The sequence below is a fragment of the Nothobranchius furzeri genome, chromosome 6, assembly GCF_043380555.1.
Source record: "Nothobranchius furzeri strain GRZ-AD chromosome 6, NfurGRZ-RIMD1, whole genome shotgun sequence".
NCBI lineage: Eukaryota > Metazoa > Chordata > Actinopteri > Cyprinodontiformes > Nothobranchiidae > Nothobranchius > Nothobranchius furzeri.
Genome location: NC_091746.1, coordinates 77,134,468 through 77,151,939, shown reverse-complemented (window position 1 = coordinate 77,151,939; position 17,472 = coordinate 77,134,468). Strand labels below are relative to the sequence as shown.

Below are 17,472 nucleotides of genomic sequence, written 5' to 3'. Positions count from 1 at the left end.
ACAAACAGAGTCAGTGGCTGAGTCTCGTTGCTGTTATCCAGTTCGAGGAAAGATGTTCACGTATCAGGAAATAAGACTCCAAACCCTGTTGCCTGAAGCTCAGCCCTGATTTAGCTCACTTCTGGTTCCTGAAACAAGCACACCAGCACTTTATTTCCCCAGAGTACGACTTACAATGCATTCATTCATACTAGAGACCACTGCAGATGCATTGATTAAATGAGTGTTCCTCACCTTTAAGTGATTTTAGAATATCTTGTCTTAATTTTCTATCGTCACCAAAAAGTCTCCATGGAGACATTTATATGAAAATGTGTTGTTCAGTAATGTGACGCGGATTTTCGCCAGAGTGCTTTTTTCATTTTATTCATGAACTTGCTGTGAAAAGTCCTCCAGAAATCAATAAGTAACAATGACAGTGGTTTGAGTGTATCTGATTCCTTGAGGTCGGACCCGAATCATATGGCTCTGCCTTCATCTGATTGGTCAGATCCATCATTTATTGTTATGAGGAAGGAATACAAGAAGAAAGAAGTCGGTCATTGGCTGCAAAACAAGGATACGCCCCGGAGTTTAGGAGTCACCGACGTTTTCTAGTATTTTCCCGGAAATTACAAATACCATACGAAATCCACCATGAGCCCAGGAGCTTTTTGAGTTAAGATTTGCCTGTATGCATGTAACAGCTCCGTCTTGGCTCAGTTTTTCTTGTATTAAACAGCTGGAATGTTAGCACAATAAGTCTAATCACTTTAGATGGAATCCAGACCACATGTTCATCCAAGTTCTTTTGCTCGAACATGGCCAACCTGCAATCATCCCCTTCCCTTGTTTCCTGAGGATACAAAATGTTCTCCAACCCTTCTGAGAGCAACACACACACACACACACGTTCAGTAAAGTGAGAAGGGGTAAGTACAACCAACAGATAAGAACTGAATGAAAAGCTGGCAGAATTTAGCAGTGGCCAAGTCCAGCTAACGCCCCTGAAATGCTACACAATAGCCCAACCGCTAAACAGTGTCACGCAAACCACACAGAAACGGGTCTTTAGTGACCAGGATGGGGAAAAAAGTTAAATTCTTGAGAAACTATAACTGCTCTCCTGTTTGTGAACTGAAACTGCTCACCAATAAAGAAGGGAGTGGGAACAGGACAGAGGAGGAATGAGTGTGAGTCCAACAAGTCAGAATTTTCTGAATTAGTTCATAGTCAGATCTGCGTGTGTGTGCGTGTGTGTGTGTGTGTGTGTGTGTGTGTGTGTGTGTGTGTGTGTGTGTGCGCGTGTGTCTGTGTGTGTGATTAGATGACTATAAGATGTAGTTTCTGTACTACACACTTTAACACATAACTTCTGTGCTTGCTCCACCTTCCTGCAAAGCTCAAATAAATCACACACACACACACACACACACACACACACACAAACACACACACACACACACACACACACACACACACACACACGCGCATGCATCCTACTATGAACAGCTAGCTCATTGTGTGTGGTCACAGGAAGGCCAAGGAAGGTATGTTTCAGAGGAGCCAATAAGATTCTGGTTGTATACATGCACATGTATGTGTGTGTGTGTGTGTGTGTGTGTGTGTGTGTGTGTGTGTGTGTGTGTTGACCAAATTACAAATAAAGTTTGCAGTCTACAGGAATGCAGACTAGCTGTTAGCCCATCGATCCTGCTCTCCATCCATCCATTTTTTGAACCCGCTTGTCCACGCAGGGTCGCGGGGGGGTGGGGGGTGGGGGCAGTCCATCGCAGGGCAACACTGAGACACACAGGACAAACAATCATGCACACACACACACACACACACACACACACACACACACACACCTAAGGACAATTTGGACAGACCAATTAACCTAACAGTCATGTTTTTGGACTGTGGGAGGAAGCCGGAGTACCCGGAGAGAACCCACGCATGCACAGGGAGAACATGCAGACTCCACGCAGAAAGATCCCAGGCCGGGAAGCGAACCCAGGACCTTCTTGCTACAAGGCAACAGCTCTAACCACTGCGCCACTGCGCAGCCCGATCCTGCTCTACTTTTCCAAACAGAAGCCATTCAGGAAGCTGCCTACAGCATGTAAAATGAATTTATAACTTTTACACATCCTTGACAAGGATTTTATTGTCTCCAAGTACAACCGAGGAGAAGTTGAAGGGAATCACCTCATTTCAAACATTGCCCTGAGGCATATGAGCGGTCTTGCTCTCTCATATCCCCCCTTCCGCTCTCATCCTCTCTGGAAGAGGTGGATTACGAAACTTCCAGTGAAATGAAGCATAATAAGAGCATTAGTGTACGAGCAGGTTGGAGGAGAGAGGAGGGGAGGAGGATAGGCAGAGAGGATGGAGAGTTCAGTGGTGTCAGCACAACGGGTGAGAGGCCCAGGGGTTACGGCGGGGTCAGAGGTTGAACAGCGGAAGGGGACTGAGGAAAAACAGGAGGAAGAGTGTTGATCCAGCCTTCACAGTGTGTGGATGTCACCTGTTTATACACTCAACTTGTTCTCAGAAGAGACACGCTTGCACAACAGAACTTTTCACACTTGTGAAATCGGTCGTAAGTCGCACTTGTGGCTTCATTATCACTAATGTATGAACCTACACTGATATCTGGTGAGCTTCTGATGTGCGTCACACATCTTATAGACAAACGGACCAACCCTGTAAATCATACATCATTATATTACTGCCAAAAGTTACAAATCACAAGAATATTTGCTTCAATGCAGCCAGGATTTTTTGTAATCTTCACAAATGGTCTTGATCGGCAGTTTTTCAGGCTCTCTGTGGGTCTTTTTAGGTCTGTCCAATATCTGAAACCAGTAATTATTGTTTCCTTGTTCTATATTTCCCTGAAATGCCTACTCGTTTGAAATCACATGAGAAGATTACAACAACCAGCAGAAAACCAACAGAACACTTTCTGGCTGTATGCTCCTGTTAACCAGACAAGGACAAAAGTAGGTTACTGGAAATTTTTTTCACCTTGTTTATGATGACATTGTAGTTCGTATTAAAGCTGCCGTGCGTGATGTTTAGGGAAGTCAATACCAGGAATGTAATTTAAGCGCCTGCGTTTTATTCATTAGAATCATATAAAAATAGAAAATGCTGTACCTTTGAATCTCAGATTGAGCCTTTTTACTCCTCATCTATCATTTTACAGGAGCCCCAAAGGGACAATCCAAGATTTGATTTAGATTGGGTCTTTTGCAGTTTCATAAGCACTGTAGTTTAATCAAGCTAGCAAAGGGTAAATGGCCTGTGCTTGATGTAGTGCCTTCTACGGCACTACACAACACAAAAGGTTATTCACCCACTCACACACACATCCACACACTGGTGGTAATGAGCTACATTGTAGCCACAACTGTCCTGGGGCACACTGGCAGAAGTAAGGCTGCCAAACAGTGGCACCACCAGTCCCTTCAACCATCACTAGCTGGTAAGGCAAGTAAAGTGTCTTGCCCAAGGTACCCAGAAGACTTCTGCCACTCTCTCCGTTTCAACAAGTGGTAACAAAAAAAGAGACCCTTTATTAACGTTACTTAGAACATTATTAGGAATTAATAAACAAAGGGTCCCTATATTAATATTACTTTGTGCATTATTAAGCATTAATAAACAAATGGCCACTTTATTAACGTTACTTAGTGCATTTTTAGGCATTAATAAACAAAAGGTCTCTTTATTAATGTTACTTAGTGCATTATTAAGCATTAATAAACAAAGGGTCCCTTTACTAACATTACTTAGTGCATTTTAAGCATTAATAAACAAAGGATCCCTTTGTTAACGTTACCCTATTGTTAAACTGGGGGGGGGGGGGGGGCGTTGGGTCTGCTCAGTAATATATTATATAATATGGTTAAGCAGTTGTTAATACTTTTTAAATAGTTTATTAATGATTAATAATGCACTAAGTAATGTTACTGAGGGGTCCCTTAATGAATAAGTGTTACCCAACAATTCAGTTCAGGTTATTTATATATCACCGAACCGCATCAGGAGTTGCCTCAAGGCACTTCACAAAGTAAACGTTCCAATCAAACCTACTTATCAGTGCACTGAGTTCAGTTCATTGTGCCAAATAGTTAAAAGTTTCCTATGTAAGGGAACCAGCAGACTTATGTCATTGACTCGAGTTCACAAAGGTCCGAAGGGGCATTTCACCTTTACTACACTGCAAAAAACATTTTGAAAAAAGTAAAAATAACCCTTGTTTTGATACCTTTTATCTTATTTTAGTGGAAAAAGAAAAAATGTGCTCATCTGCAAAAATTGTTAAAACTAGCAAAGAAATCTAACCTTAGATTATTTTGCTAGTTTTAAGAATTCTAGCCAAGCTAATTTTGCTTAGACTTTGCTTTGGTAGAAGTTATTTTACTCAAAACAGGAACATGTACCTCATTTCTAGTCATGCTGTTTTTTGCAGATATGAATATGTTTTCTTAAAGACAAAATTTCTATTAAAAAGGGCTTTTTTACTTTCTTGAAAATCCATTTTTGCAGTGTAGAATTTGTGTGGACATTTGTGAATCCTTTGTTTGGTTATAAATGCTTCAACAAACAAACTAGAAATAATGTTAAGCAAATGAATGTCTCTTATTTTTGATGGGTCTGCCTGAAGCCAAGAACCTGAATTCAATGACCAGCAGCTGATTGTGAATAATTGAAGTTAACATGAGAGCAGGTGGGTCTAAAACTTGACCTGAATTGAGCTGAATTAGCTGCATCAATGTACAGATGAAACTCCGAAAATTAGAATATGGTGCAAAAGTTCATTCATTTTAATAATTCTATTCAACAGGTGGAAAAAATACATGAGATAGACTTATTATATGCAAAGCCATATATTTTTATTGCCTTTTGTCGCTATAATTGTGATGACTATGGCATACAGTTTATGAAAACCCCAAATTTAAAATCTCAGTGTGAAAAGGTTCAATAAGGGTGACATAACCTGCTGATTAATCAACACACCTGCAAAGGGTTCTTGAGCTTTTAGATGGTTTCTCAGTCTAAGTTGAATTACTGAATAAAATGGCCTTTTGCACCATGTTTTAATTTTTTTTCACCTGTAACACAGGAGAGTGGGTTTCAGTAGTTGGAGTCTATGTCGTTTTGTTGCAGGATCTGAATAAAAGTTTGAAAATCCCAAAAACATTTGAGAAGAAATTTAAGGAAGTAACAGGAAAGAAAGCATGACTTCATCATCATCAGCAAGCAATAAATGAACAATCCATGACTTTTCACTAGCGTTGCACTAGATATCAAAAATTCACCTTTAACACAACATGGGACTGCAACTAAATGAGAGAAACAGCATCAATTCATCCACTGTCTTAATATACCAGAACTACTAACAAACACAAACAGTGTAAGCTTTACTTTTTTCTATTTCTTACTTTAACCCGTCTGGACTTTTAGATCATGGAGACTGCTAATCTAGGGGGAGGAGTCCGTTGGGCTGTATTATTGTAGATAACGTGGACAACAAGTACCCTGTAGAAGGTTTTTTTAACAGTTATAGCCAAAGTACAATGTATTTTTGTGGTTAGGAGAACCAGCTCTCAAGGTGACAAGTTAAGAAACACAATAAACGTTCTTGAAAGTTCTTGACTGATCTCAAAACGCGTTCTACTTTTTAACCCTCTCAGGCTCAAACTAAGTTTTGATAAAAGGACGAACAGCTAAGTCCTTCAGGGGTACTTATGAGTGAAAAAAATGTTCATGAAATACGTATGTGGAGTCACCACAGGTTTTAACGTTGCAAATCTGCAACGCCTGCAGAGGGTTAATATTTATCACAGGAGAAAGAAAAAATAAATGCCAAAGGCACCAAAGTCCAGAAAGTTTGAGCTCATTAAAATTATTTTTTACTCTTTCTTACTGCTTGTAGTCTTCTTGGTGCTGCTTTCTGAGTTTGGTCCAGTCAGATGGGAGCTAACGAGGAGGTTGGGGGGGTAGAGGGAAAGAATGTGGCCATTGTTCTCCCCAGGTGTGTGTGTGTGGGTGTGTGTGTGTGTGTGTGTGTGTGTGTGTGTGTGTGTGTGTGTGTGGCAAACAGAAAGAATCGGAGAGAGAGGAGATGAGATCTGGTTACAGGTGTTTCATAAACAGCACAATAGTGCTAACAGGTTCCCCTCTCTGCCTCTGCTGCATTAGCAGCTCCCTACGCCTCACTGTTACTGCGTTACACACACACGCACACACACACACACACACACACACGCACGCGCACACACACATACACTACTAAATCTGTGCTTCCCCACCATTAGTATGAGATGATCATGTGACATGCTCATATACTGTGTGTGTGTGTGTGTGTGTGTGTGTGTGTGTGTGTGTGTGTGTGTGATTCCTGCAGTAGAAGGGGTTTCTCTTCCTAATTGAGGTTTACTGAACAATAACCCGTGTCCTGCTTCTAAAAAATAAGACTAATCTCCACTTTTCATTTATGTTTCTGTGTATCGACTCTCTGTCGTGACTTCCTGAAACCAAAGAAGGCCCAAACACAACACCGGTAAGATCACACCGTGAAGGAAAGTCTAGTTATCGGCTCGTTGTCTTTGACAGCGGCCTGAGGAGTGTGAGAGATGAGTATCGTTCAGTCAGGGGATAGATATCGCTCTGAGAAATGGGTCAGCGCTTGAATTAGGCTGAACAATTAACGGTAAAGCCCGTTCTGTTGTCTGGAGTGAAAACACAAAGATGATCCATCCTCAATGTAAACGACAGACTCAAATCATTTCACGTGAGTTTATTCTGGGTTTTGAGGTAATGTGAACAAACTACGTGACATCTCCTTATCAGGTCTGACCAGCACACACCTTTCACACGCCTTCCTTTGTGAAAGTTTTCACTGCATTCATCAGCCTCGTTTCCAAGACAGGACACGACGATAAACTCACTGACATGAACGTCCCCGAGACTTTCACTGCTCCAAATGTCAACCTAAAAATGCACAAAGTCATGCTTTCTGAAAAATCTGCAACAGCACGCTGGAATTCTGAAAGTGCAACACGGAGCGCTTCAGATACGAAGAAAATAACTCCGTCATGATCACTTCACAGTTAGATTTTGATAATAGCTTCATGCTAAAGCCTGATTCATGCTTAAGCAGAGGCACATTTGCGCCCCCGCTGCTTCAGCGTCGTGTCTCCTCAGTATTCATACTGGCCTGACCCTGTTGCAAAGAAATTCTCCGCAAAAACAACAGAGGGTGCGCTCCTATGCAGGTGTGCATACTCTTGTAGTGACAAGTCTGCCCTACTACTATTTACTATTTGCGACGCACCTACACTCGCGAAAAGATGGACGACACAGACACAGAGCGAAATCTTTTATTGAGCAGGAGCTGCTTGAGCTAGAGGAACAACAACTGTTATTAGAAAGAGCACAGCGAGAACGTCGGAGGAAGAGGCGTCGGTGGAGTGTCCGTCCATTGTCAACACTCGTGCTGTTTACATTATTTAAGGGAAGCTTGATTGTGCCAGCAATGACGTTGGGTTGTTCGGCTGACCAATAACAGACGTCCAGCATACAACGCGGCCGTCGGATGTTTAGAAAATAGAGCTCGACTCCAACCGACGATCCGACAGTGTTGGATCGCCCATACGGCGTCGCTTCATGGCGATCCAACAGATCTGACATGCTGGAGCAGTGTCAGCATGAATCAGCCTTAACTGTGTGGTTCCTCTCAATTCCTGGATTTCTCAGGTTTCATATTTATGGAACTTGACTAATATTAGTATCTAATTTTAAGCCAGTGTGTTGTGTAAACTAAAACAAAAAGTGAGCGAAAGCAAAAGTAAAGCACGCTGTGTGGCCTTATCCACCATATTCCCTCCAGTGTCCCAAGCCAAATGGAATTTCCACCTCCTGAAACTCTGCATCCTCACACAGAAAACTATATTTTACTCTGTTTAGATGAGACCTGTCGTTATTCAGACACATGGCTTTGTGATCATTTACAACAATTACAAAGGTTTGATTCAAAAAAATACTATAAAATGTGCCACTATTTACTTTCCTCCTATAGACTGATGAATGACAATTCAAAAACATCTTTGATTACCCGACAAAAGCTCAGGTCTCAGGAAGCTGAAGACTGGCTTTCTTACTCCATAAAGGACTTCTGTATGAGTCCAAAAGGAAGAAGGAGCTCCACAGAAACCGAATTGTTTCCTCAAACCAGACGTGTCTCATGCATCGAGGTAGTCGACCTCGGAAACTGAAACTGTTTGTGGGTGAAATCATAACTTAGCTCAGAAATCACAGAACTGAGCTTTAACTTTTACTCAGTGTCTTTGATGCTAGCTTTTCTGCACATTAGTCTACCTGTTCTCAATCAGATGTGTTTATTTTCTGTTTCTTTTTCAGATATATTTCAACATTTCATAAGTTCTCCACAAGCATTTGGTGTATTTGGTGTAACTATTTCAAAGTATTTCAAAAAGCCCCCAAAAACAAAAGATTTACTTAGTTTTGAAGACAAAGATTTGTTGGACAACTAAAACACAAAACATCTGCTCTTGAACATATCAGCTGGATATGAACTGTCTTCAACACACACACACACACACACACACACACACACACACACACACTAAATCTTGTTTGTCCAACAACAAGACACCCAAGGCTGACTGGCGCCCTGCTCGACCAGTTTTTGAAACACACACACAATCACAAAGTGACTAGACAAGACACCGATTGAAGTCAGACGCACACACGAACACACACACACACACACACACACACACACACACACACAAATAAACATCCAGTCCCCATTCTGTAACCTTGCAGTGAAGGTTACAGCAGTCAGCTGGGTCAATGTGATCACTTGACCAGCTGAAAAAATGACCTTCTAGATACCCACTGTGTGTGTGTGTGTGTGTGTGCGTGCGTGCGTGTGTGTGTGTGTGTGTGTGTGTGTGTGTGTGGGTGGTTTGAAATCTCCAGGTGAGCAAACACACCATGTCCCTACGTTTTCTTCCTCACAGAGCAGCTTCAAAAGTTCAAAACTGTAAACTGAAAAGAAGTTTCACAGCAGCAGCCGAGCCTGTGTGTTGAGTTTCCAGCCCACCTGTGGGATGATGGGATGTGTAGTCTCAGAGTCGCTCTTAAACCGTCTTCCAGCACTCAGAATACGCCGATCCAAATTGTCACTTTCTCATCTTCCTCCTCTCTTCCTCTGCTCTCTTTGTCAGGTTGTCTCTTACCTCCAGTTGGCTGTCAAAGCGCCTCCTGTCTTCAGTGACAGCCGCCCCCCGACCAAAAAAGAAAAAAAAGAAGCACAATGAGAGCAGATCTCAGGCACTTGAAGCAAACACACACACACACTCATACACCAATCACTCATGTAATAGGAGAGGACAAGTCAGAGTTTCTCTTCTCCTTTTGGTGTTTTTTTCAGATACTGACTCAGATCCTCTGTGTTTGTCCTCTCCTCTGCTCCAGTCACGACAACACGTGTAGACGTAACAGCAGGAGACGGGACAAGTGTGGGGGGGTGCACAAGGTCTCCAAGTGGAGGAGAGAGCAGGAGGTGACGGAGAAGAAGGAGAGAGAGAGTGAGGGTGGAAAAGATGAAGGGCAGTGGTAATTAGTGAGTCTGTACCTGACTCTCACTGACATAAGCCCCACATTCCTCAGTTCTGAGAAGGGGGGAGAGAGAGAAACGACTGAGAAGAGAGGAAAAGGACAAGGAGTAGAGAATACCTTTTTGATCCAACGAGACCCAAAACTCTCCCCTCCTCACAGCAAACCATAGTTGAGAAATCAAGACGTCCAGTGATCCTAACTGCAAGAGCTCTCCCGTCACTTTTTATTTAACTAAGAAACCTCCCTGTCATACTTTCCATTTACCTCTCTCTCTCTCTCTCTCTCTCTCTCTCTCTCTCTCTCTCTCTATCTCTCTCTCTGTCGGTCAGTCTGTCTGTCTGAAGTGCCGTGTGTATGGTGTACACACTACCTGCTCCCAAAACTCACCAAACCAGAATCCAACTGCCTTAACTCACAATACTCCTCCCTCCCATCATTCCAAATGAGAAATGCTATCCGCCTGTGCCCCTGTTCAACCTGATTCAGTCAGTGTCTGAGTGTGTGTGTGTGCGTGCATGTATGTGTGTGTGTGTGTGCTACCTGAACACCCACCCTGAAACAGCATCCAGCAGCCAGAGCAGCATTCCTCCAAAAGGGCTTTCCTTCTCACCTCACCCTAACACCTCTCACCACATAATCGTTTGCTTCCACAACCATCCAACACCAGATCATTACTGTCAGTCTCACTCACGCCGACCTCCTGCTCCTCCACAAATAAATTTGCAGCCCTGAGGTCATGATGACACGCTGTCTTTAAGCTACAATCTTCACTCTTTGACGTGTGTAATGCTGATCCCTCCAGAATGACAACTCTCAGCAATAACAGCTGGCTCATACACACACTCTCTCTCGGATTACCTGTGTTTGTCTATCAGTGTGAGTGTGACATGAGGGGAAATCGGAAACTTTAAAACATCTAATATTAAGTTTCCCACTTTTGCTGAAGAGACTCTTGTTTTAAAGCTGAAATGAAAGTAAAACAGCCAGAGTTTCTCAGATTCCTTTTTCCCATGCTGCTCCAAATCTCTTGCTATGCTGCAAATAATACACTTGTTTGATCATGTAGGTTTATTTCAACACGGCAACATTCATCTCCCATTCAGACACTGTGTGTGTGTGTGTGTGTGTGTGTGTGTGTGTGTGTGTGTGTGTGTGTGTGTGTGTGTGTGTGTGTGTGTGTGTGTGTGTGTGTGTGTGTGTGTGTGTGTGTGTGTGTGTGTGTGTGTGAGTTCACCAACCTGAATTCCTCATAGAGCCAGGTGTGGGTGGGCCCAGACGCCTCAGGTGTACAGTGATTTTGATGTCGACTATGGCTAGTTGTCATGGAGACAAAAGAAAGAGAGAGGCAGGGAGAGAGATGTGCTGATCAGCAACGGCCACGGCTAAACAGCTACCAGAACAAGTGCAGAAGGGAGAAGTGAGGAAGCTGAATATCTGTAGAGTGACAACACACACACACATTCAGATAAAGTCCACACACATACGCACAGTGGGGAACTTGTATGACAGTGTGTGTCCATGCGTGTGTGCAAGTGTGTGTGTGTGTGTGTGTGTGTGTGTGTGTGTGTGTGTGTGTGTGTGTGTGTGTGTGTGTGTGTGTGTGTGTGTGTGCAAGCGTGTGTGTGCAAGTATGTGTGTGTGTGTGTGTGTGTGTGTGTGTGTGTGTGTATGTGTGTGTGTGTGTGTGTGTGTGTGTGTGTGTGTGTGTGTGTGTGTGTGTGTGTGCAAGCGTGTGTGTGCAAGTATGTGTGTGTGTGTGTGTGAGTGTATGTGTGTGTGTATGTGCATGCATGTGTGTGTGTGCAAGTATGTGTGTGCGCACGTGCGCGCACGTGTGTGTGTGTGTGTGTGTGTGTGTGTGTGTGTGTGTGTGGTGTGTGTGTGTGTGTGCAAGCGTGTGTGTGTGCAAGTATGTGTGTGTGTGTGAGTGTATGTGTGTGTGTATGTGCATGCATGTGTGTGTGTGCAAGTATGTGTGTGTGTGTGTGAGTGTATGTGTGTGTGTATGTGCATGCATGTGTGTGTGTGCAAGTATGTGTGTGCGCACGTGCGCGCACGTGTGTGTGTGTGTGCGCGCACGTGTGTGTGTGTGTGTGTGTGTGTGTGTGTGTGTGTGTGTGTGTGTGTGTGTGTGTGTGTGTGTGTGTGTTTGTAGGAAACTGAGATTGAGTCAGACCTGCTCACACAGAGAAATAGTGTTTCAACACAGCAGCTGAACTCAGGCAGGGCTGCTGGACGATTTGCACAATACGTTCGACTTTACTGCTTACTTTACAGATCTCACAAGCTTTGAATTGTGAGGCATGTGAGGTCCAGTGATCAAAGCCTGCTGGTTGTGCAGCGCTCCAGGCTAAAGACCAAAGGTGACAGATCATTTGCCGCTGTGGCCCCCCTGACTCTGAAACGCTCTCTCCCCCTGAGCCTGAGATCAGTGGACTCCGTGGTCTCCTTTAAAAAGCTGAAAACTTGCTTTTTCAAGCTGGCTTTTGCATGACCTTCATCACCACCCTCTCCTTATTGTGCTCTTTCTACCAAATATGCCTTTCCCGACATTTTAACCCCTTTTTGTTGTCCCATTTTAACAATTATATACATTATATTTTGTATCTTTTTATATTTAGAATTTGTTGTTCTTGTGAAGTGCCTTGTCATTTTTATCTTGAGAGCCGCTGTATAAAAGATCATTTTCTTTCTTTATTTATTTAATTTATAGCATTACCCTTCAATGTAGACAAAAGTTACACCCCCCCCCCACCCCCACCCCCCACCCCTTCCAATAAAGCCCCAATTTGAACTGAGCGACGCTCAGCATTAGCCAGTACTGTTAAAGATCCACTTACATACAGTCAACCACAGAGTCATGTAAAGATTTACAAGGAAACATTCAAATGATCTGCTGTAAAAATTAGGAAGCTGGAAATTTTTTACGATAGCGCAATGCACTACGAAGCTGGTCCATTCAAATAGCATCGGTGCAATAATAGCTCGTTTCCACCGCTGGGTATGGGACGGGACGGGGAGGGTCAGCTCGCTGATTCTTCTGTCCCGATTGGAAAACACAGCCGACCCGGACCCCGCAGCTAACGGCACTTTTGTGGCCCCCTTCTGATAGGTCCAAATATTTGTGGAGCGGTTCGGTTAGGGTGGAGCGACAACACCGTTGACTGATTGGGGGTCAGAAATACATCACAACTTGCAACAAGCAAAACAAACCCAGGAGATCCGTTGTTTGTATTTTCTTTGTTCACAAATGTGAGAAAGTAGCAGGAAGGTTTGGTCAGCTTCAGAGCTCCATACATTCTTCACCATCATCGTGAGAGTCCAAACTCGGGACGAGCTAGACGCATCGCCAAGGAATACAAGTTTTAAAGAAGTTTCTCAGCAGACGGGAGCGGACGTCAGAAAGGTGTTGGAAGAAGCTGAGTAAATTAAAAGCCCAATAAATAAAAGTTAAGCATAGAAACGGGAGAAATACACGGAGGTGATTGGTGATGGTGTCAACTACATTTGGAAAATATAATTTCAGAAAGATTTTCCGCTTTCCATTTCCATTTCCATTTATTTGACAGAGCGCATTTACATGTGAGCTGACCAAAGTGCTGTACAGGGAAAATAACATATAAGGTTAAAAGAATAATATAAAAGAATAAAACAGCTAGAGCATAGCACAAATAACCAAACAGGAGAAGTCGGTAAACTAGGTAAAAGAATAGTGTAAATAAACCTAGATAAAATAGCTAGGCAGTAAAAGCAAGGGAATAAAAGTAAGTCTTTAAGCGAGACTTAAAAACCCCAACAGAGGAGCAGAGTCTGATATCCAACGGGGTTTAGGAGCGCAGACAGAGAAAGCTCGTTCACCACGGGTTTTGCAGCGTAGACGGGGAATCTAGGTGTAGGTCACTTTATCATAGAACAGGGTCAGCTTGTCAAATGTATAAACTATGTTCCCCAGCTTTAAATTGTGCAGTTGGATTATTAGGATTAACACTTTCATCACAAACTCGGTCTTATTTATATTTACCGATGTATGTCTTCTTTTTCCCCTTATTTACCATTATGGTTTTACAGTTACATTATGAAATGAAAATGATCATTAAGTAGTTGATATCGTAACATTAGACAATAAATAGTTTGGTTTAAAGCTTTTCTATAATTAGCGTGTTACATTTCAGACGGGTGTTTAACATGTGGGAACTTTAACAGATATTCACGTTTGTTTTTGTTAAGCCTTTAGCTGGAATTGTTACATTTTCTCCTGCTGCTGATATTCATGCCTAATATGTAGAGTACTTTTAAGACACCATCAGTTTTGACTGCACTTGGCCAAGCCTTTAGCATGTTAGTCCTGAAAAACCAAAACTCTATATCTGAAAGTGATAAGTTTATGGACTTCTGAATGGACAGAATAGAATTTGTCTCTGATAACTTTGTAGATCTCATATAATTATTTTCCTCTCTTATTACTTTTGAACCAGTTTCAATCTGAAGGGATCCATTAAGCCAGTGGTTCCCAAACTTATTTAGCCACGCACCCCCTTCTATGTCCCGACCATGTCGATGCGCCCCCCAGGCCCCACATTAGGGCATGGCTATATATATATATATATATGCATGTACATATATATATATATATATATATACATATACAAGGCAGCCTTGTAAGAGATGCACATTCCGTGTTTGCACATTTCAAACACAGAGGCTATGTGGTCTAGTTCACAGAGGCCTGGTGAACTAGACCACAGGCTCCACTGGAACCTTCATGGCCCCTAGTAGCATTCTGGCGGGCCAATCACAGCTCTCTATCAGGGTTTCAAACCGGTAGAGCACTGTTATTAGTCCACTATGGTGGGCCAATCACAGCGCTCTATCGGTTTTGTGTGCCAATCACGACACCCTATTGGTGTGGTGGGCAGGATGATGCGACGGAGTGGAACAAGATGGCGACAGCTCGTTTGAAACGGCTTTTACATCATTTTTGGACTATTTAGACTTGGGGTCTATTAGAATCAGGAGTAGATAGATGTATTTAAGTTCTTTCTCTAGAAAAAGGATGTATTTTCACCTTTTTCAGCAGCGGACTGCCTCGTTTACCCATATCCACTGCGGTGAGAACATCTTGTTCTTCATTGTCCAGTAGCATGCAGAGATCGTTGGAAAGACAATGGTAGAACCCACCCCATGACCGAGAACCGTCAATGGAGCGTTACCAGACTATTTATTTAGTCTGGCTTGCCAGGCTACTTGCCAGGAGCAAGAACAGCAAGATCAATGTGACAGCATAATTAAAATACACAAATTCATTTAAATCTAATTAAATACACTAATTAAATTCAGATTTAATAATCAGATTAAAGGCAAAGTTAAAGGGTGAGCAGTTACAATTATCCAGTAATGCCTCGGGCAATGTTTTCAAACAATTATAAAAGATACACGATTAAACCTGTAAAAAGAAATAAATTCCCTTCCATAAATAACACCTGGTGTTAATAATTTCCTCACAGTTTGTGTTTGCAGAGACTTGCTTCAGTTACAGTCACGCCCATAGGATTAGCTCTGATTCTCAGTGATTGCAGTTCAAGCTAATTAAAGGCTTGAGTCTGAATGCTAAATCAGATCTCACTGTGAAACATTACTAACCGGTTTTAGACATCAGGAAGGTTTTACAGCAACAGATACCTGCTGTGGGAAGGAAACACACTGTTGTTCCTGAACCTTGTTTAGGTTGAGATTTGCAGTATTTACATGTTGTTTTTATTTTGGTTCAATTTTATTTATAAATTTATTATATACACTGCAAGTATAAAATAAGACAAAATGCCATACATAGACCATATTTAACTTTTTATAATTAAGCTGATAAGCTGATCTTTAAGGTGTTTTTACATTATTATTATTTTTTTTATTATTATTATTATTATTATTATTATTATTGTTATTATTGTTATTATTATTATCTTAAGTGCAACTACAACTAAAATGGGGCTCTTAAGTCCACCAAAGTTTCACCAGCATAAATAATTTGGTTTGAATTTGGGATATTTTACCTGCTTTTCTAAAGATATCCAATATGATCAAGCCCATACCAATACACCATGTTGTAAACAATCCTGTAGCAAGCTTTGCGGACAACGTTATCGGACAAGGTGTTGTATTTTGCATGATTTTCTGAATTTATGATTACTGGCAGTTTAGAAACAAAGAAAAATTAGGACTTTGCTACTTTTTTAGATAGTTTGATACTGAAACCAAAGAGCGTAGGCCGCGCAGTGCCGATGCTCGCTCTTTGCTTTGCCTCCAAAAATAAATAGTCTCTTACTTTTATTTCCAGTCTCCCCCATGATGCCAACAAAAAAACACACTTCTGCTTCTTCTTGTGCATTTTATTGATGGTAGATAAACTGAAAAAGCTAACTGCTAGTTTTTATATGAGCTACCACCACAGTAAGGCTGTAACACAGGCAGAGACGCCCCTCTAAGCCAACCTGAACCACCAAAGTTGTTTTCTGGTCAGCTGAGGGCTACAGAGTGCTGTCCAATGAGAAGGTGCTCATATTTCTGAATCAAGAACCACCGAGCTAAGATAAACTGCACATTTTACTTCAAATGATGTCAAAGTCTGCAGGATTTCTTGGCTGAAATGGTCCAAATAGTTTAGATCAAACTTGAGGTGTGAAAACAAGAAGCTTTACCGACCTTTATGTGAATGTCTTTTTTTAAACAGCAGCAAAGAATTAATAATTTTCTTCAATATTTAGAAAATGTTGTCTAATGTGAATTTGTTGAAATCTTACAGAAACAGTCCGTGCATAAACAGGAAGTTATAAAATGATGAGCAAAACCACAAATAGTTTCCAATTTACAAGTAGTTACTTTCATTTTTGGTATCTTAATGACAGCTTTTAGAACTGCACACACACACACACACACACACACACACACACACACACACACACACACACACACACACCTACTGCCTCCTCAAAGGTCATAAACAAAAGCAAAATCTTCCCACATTTAGCAGCCCATACCCTGCCCTCGTTGCTACACAATAGAGCAAGACGTGAGACTTGGTGAGTGTGGATTCCCAGAAATATGCTCTTATGGTGCACAACAAAAACTCACAAAGAGACGGGTCACAGTGGCTTTTCACTTGCAGCGAGCAGGTCCAATCAGGACGTTTCAGGAAAACTGAGAGCGGAAGAAAAACGTGGATCATGTTCTTTTTGTGTGTGGCGGGTAACACCTCCTCAAATGGATTAAACCAGGATAATAACTGTAAATACTCTTCAGCATTTATAAGGAAACATGAAACAACTGTCAACTAAAGATTCTTCCATTAACTTCATAAAAACCAGTAAATTCGTCCTGCAGAATGGTGAAAACAACTGTCTCCTTGTTTTGTTTTTGTGCGTATTTTATAACTTTTGGTGTAAAATAGAGAGACCGTTCTGACCTTTTGTTTCACATTATGGTTTTATTCTGCAACAGAAAGCTAAAAGCCCAGCCAGATGTGCTAAGAGATTAGATCTGACTGAGTAGATGAGTTCAGACTCAGTCTAATAAGCTTCTCTAAATACCTCATAATAATGGGTTAATGAGCTCACATTACATTTAAAAAATGACGTTTTATTCACTAAAAAAGCAATCAAAAAGTTAATTTGTTACAAAACAATCACTCAGTAATTATAAAGTATCTATCATTTTATTATTTACATCAGGTCCCTTTTGTCAAAATAAAGTTTGGAGATTGTGATCAGAAATGGTTTTAATCTTTTATTTGCAAAGTTACTCTAAATATTCTTAAAGTTTCAATATACTTTCATAGGT

General features: G+C 41.6%; 1 protein-coding gene across 4 annotated transcripts in view; it reads right to left on the bottom strand.

The window, feature by feature from the left end:
* rbm47 (RNA binding motif protein 47) overlaps positions 1-11,032 on the bottom strand; it is a 46,485-nt gene extending 35,453 nt beyond the window's left edge. Inside the window, exons 1-2 of one of the 4 annotated variants that reach the window (XM_054744781.2) lie at positions 10,881-11,032; positions 9,125-9,289 (exon numbers count right to left, since the gene is read on the bottom strand). The gene's annotated coding sequence lies outside the window, so the exon portion shown is untranslated. Of the gene's footprint in view, positions 1-9,124; positions 9,290-9,462; positions 9,478-9,759; positions 10,133-10,880 lie in introns of those variants that run through there. The other 3 variants (XM_054744782.2, XM_015943587.3, XM_015943588.3) reach the window with 3 other exon arrangements.
* Positions 11,033-17,472: the final 6,440 nt, after the last annotated feature.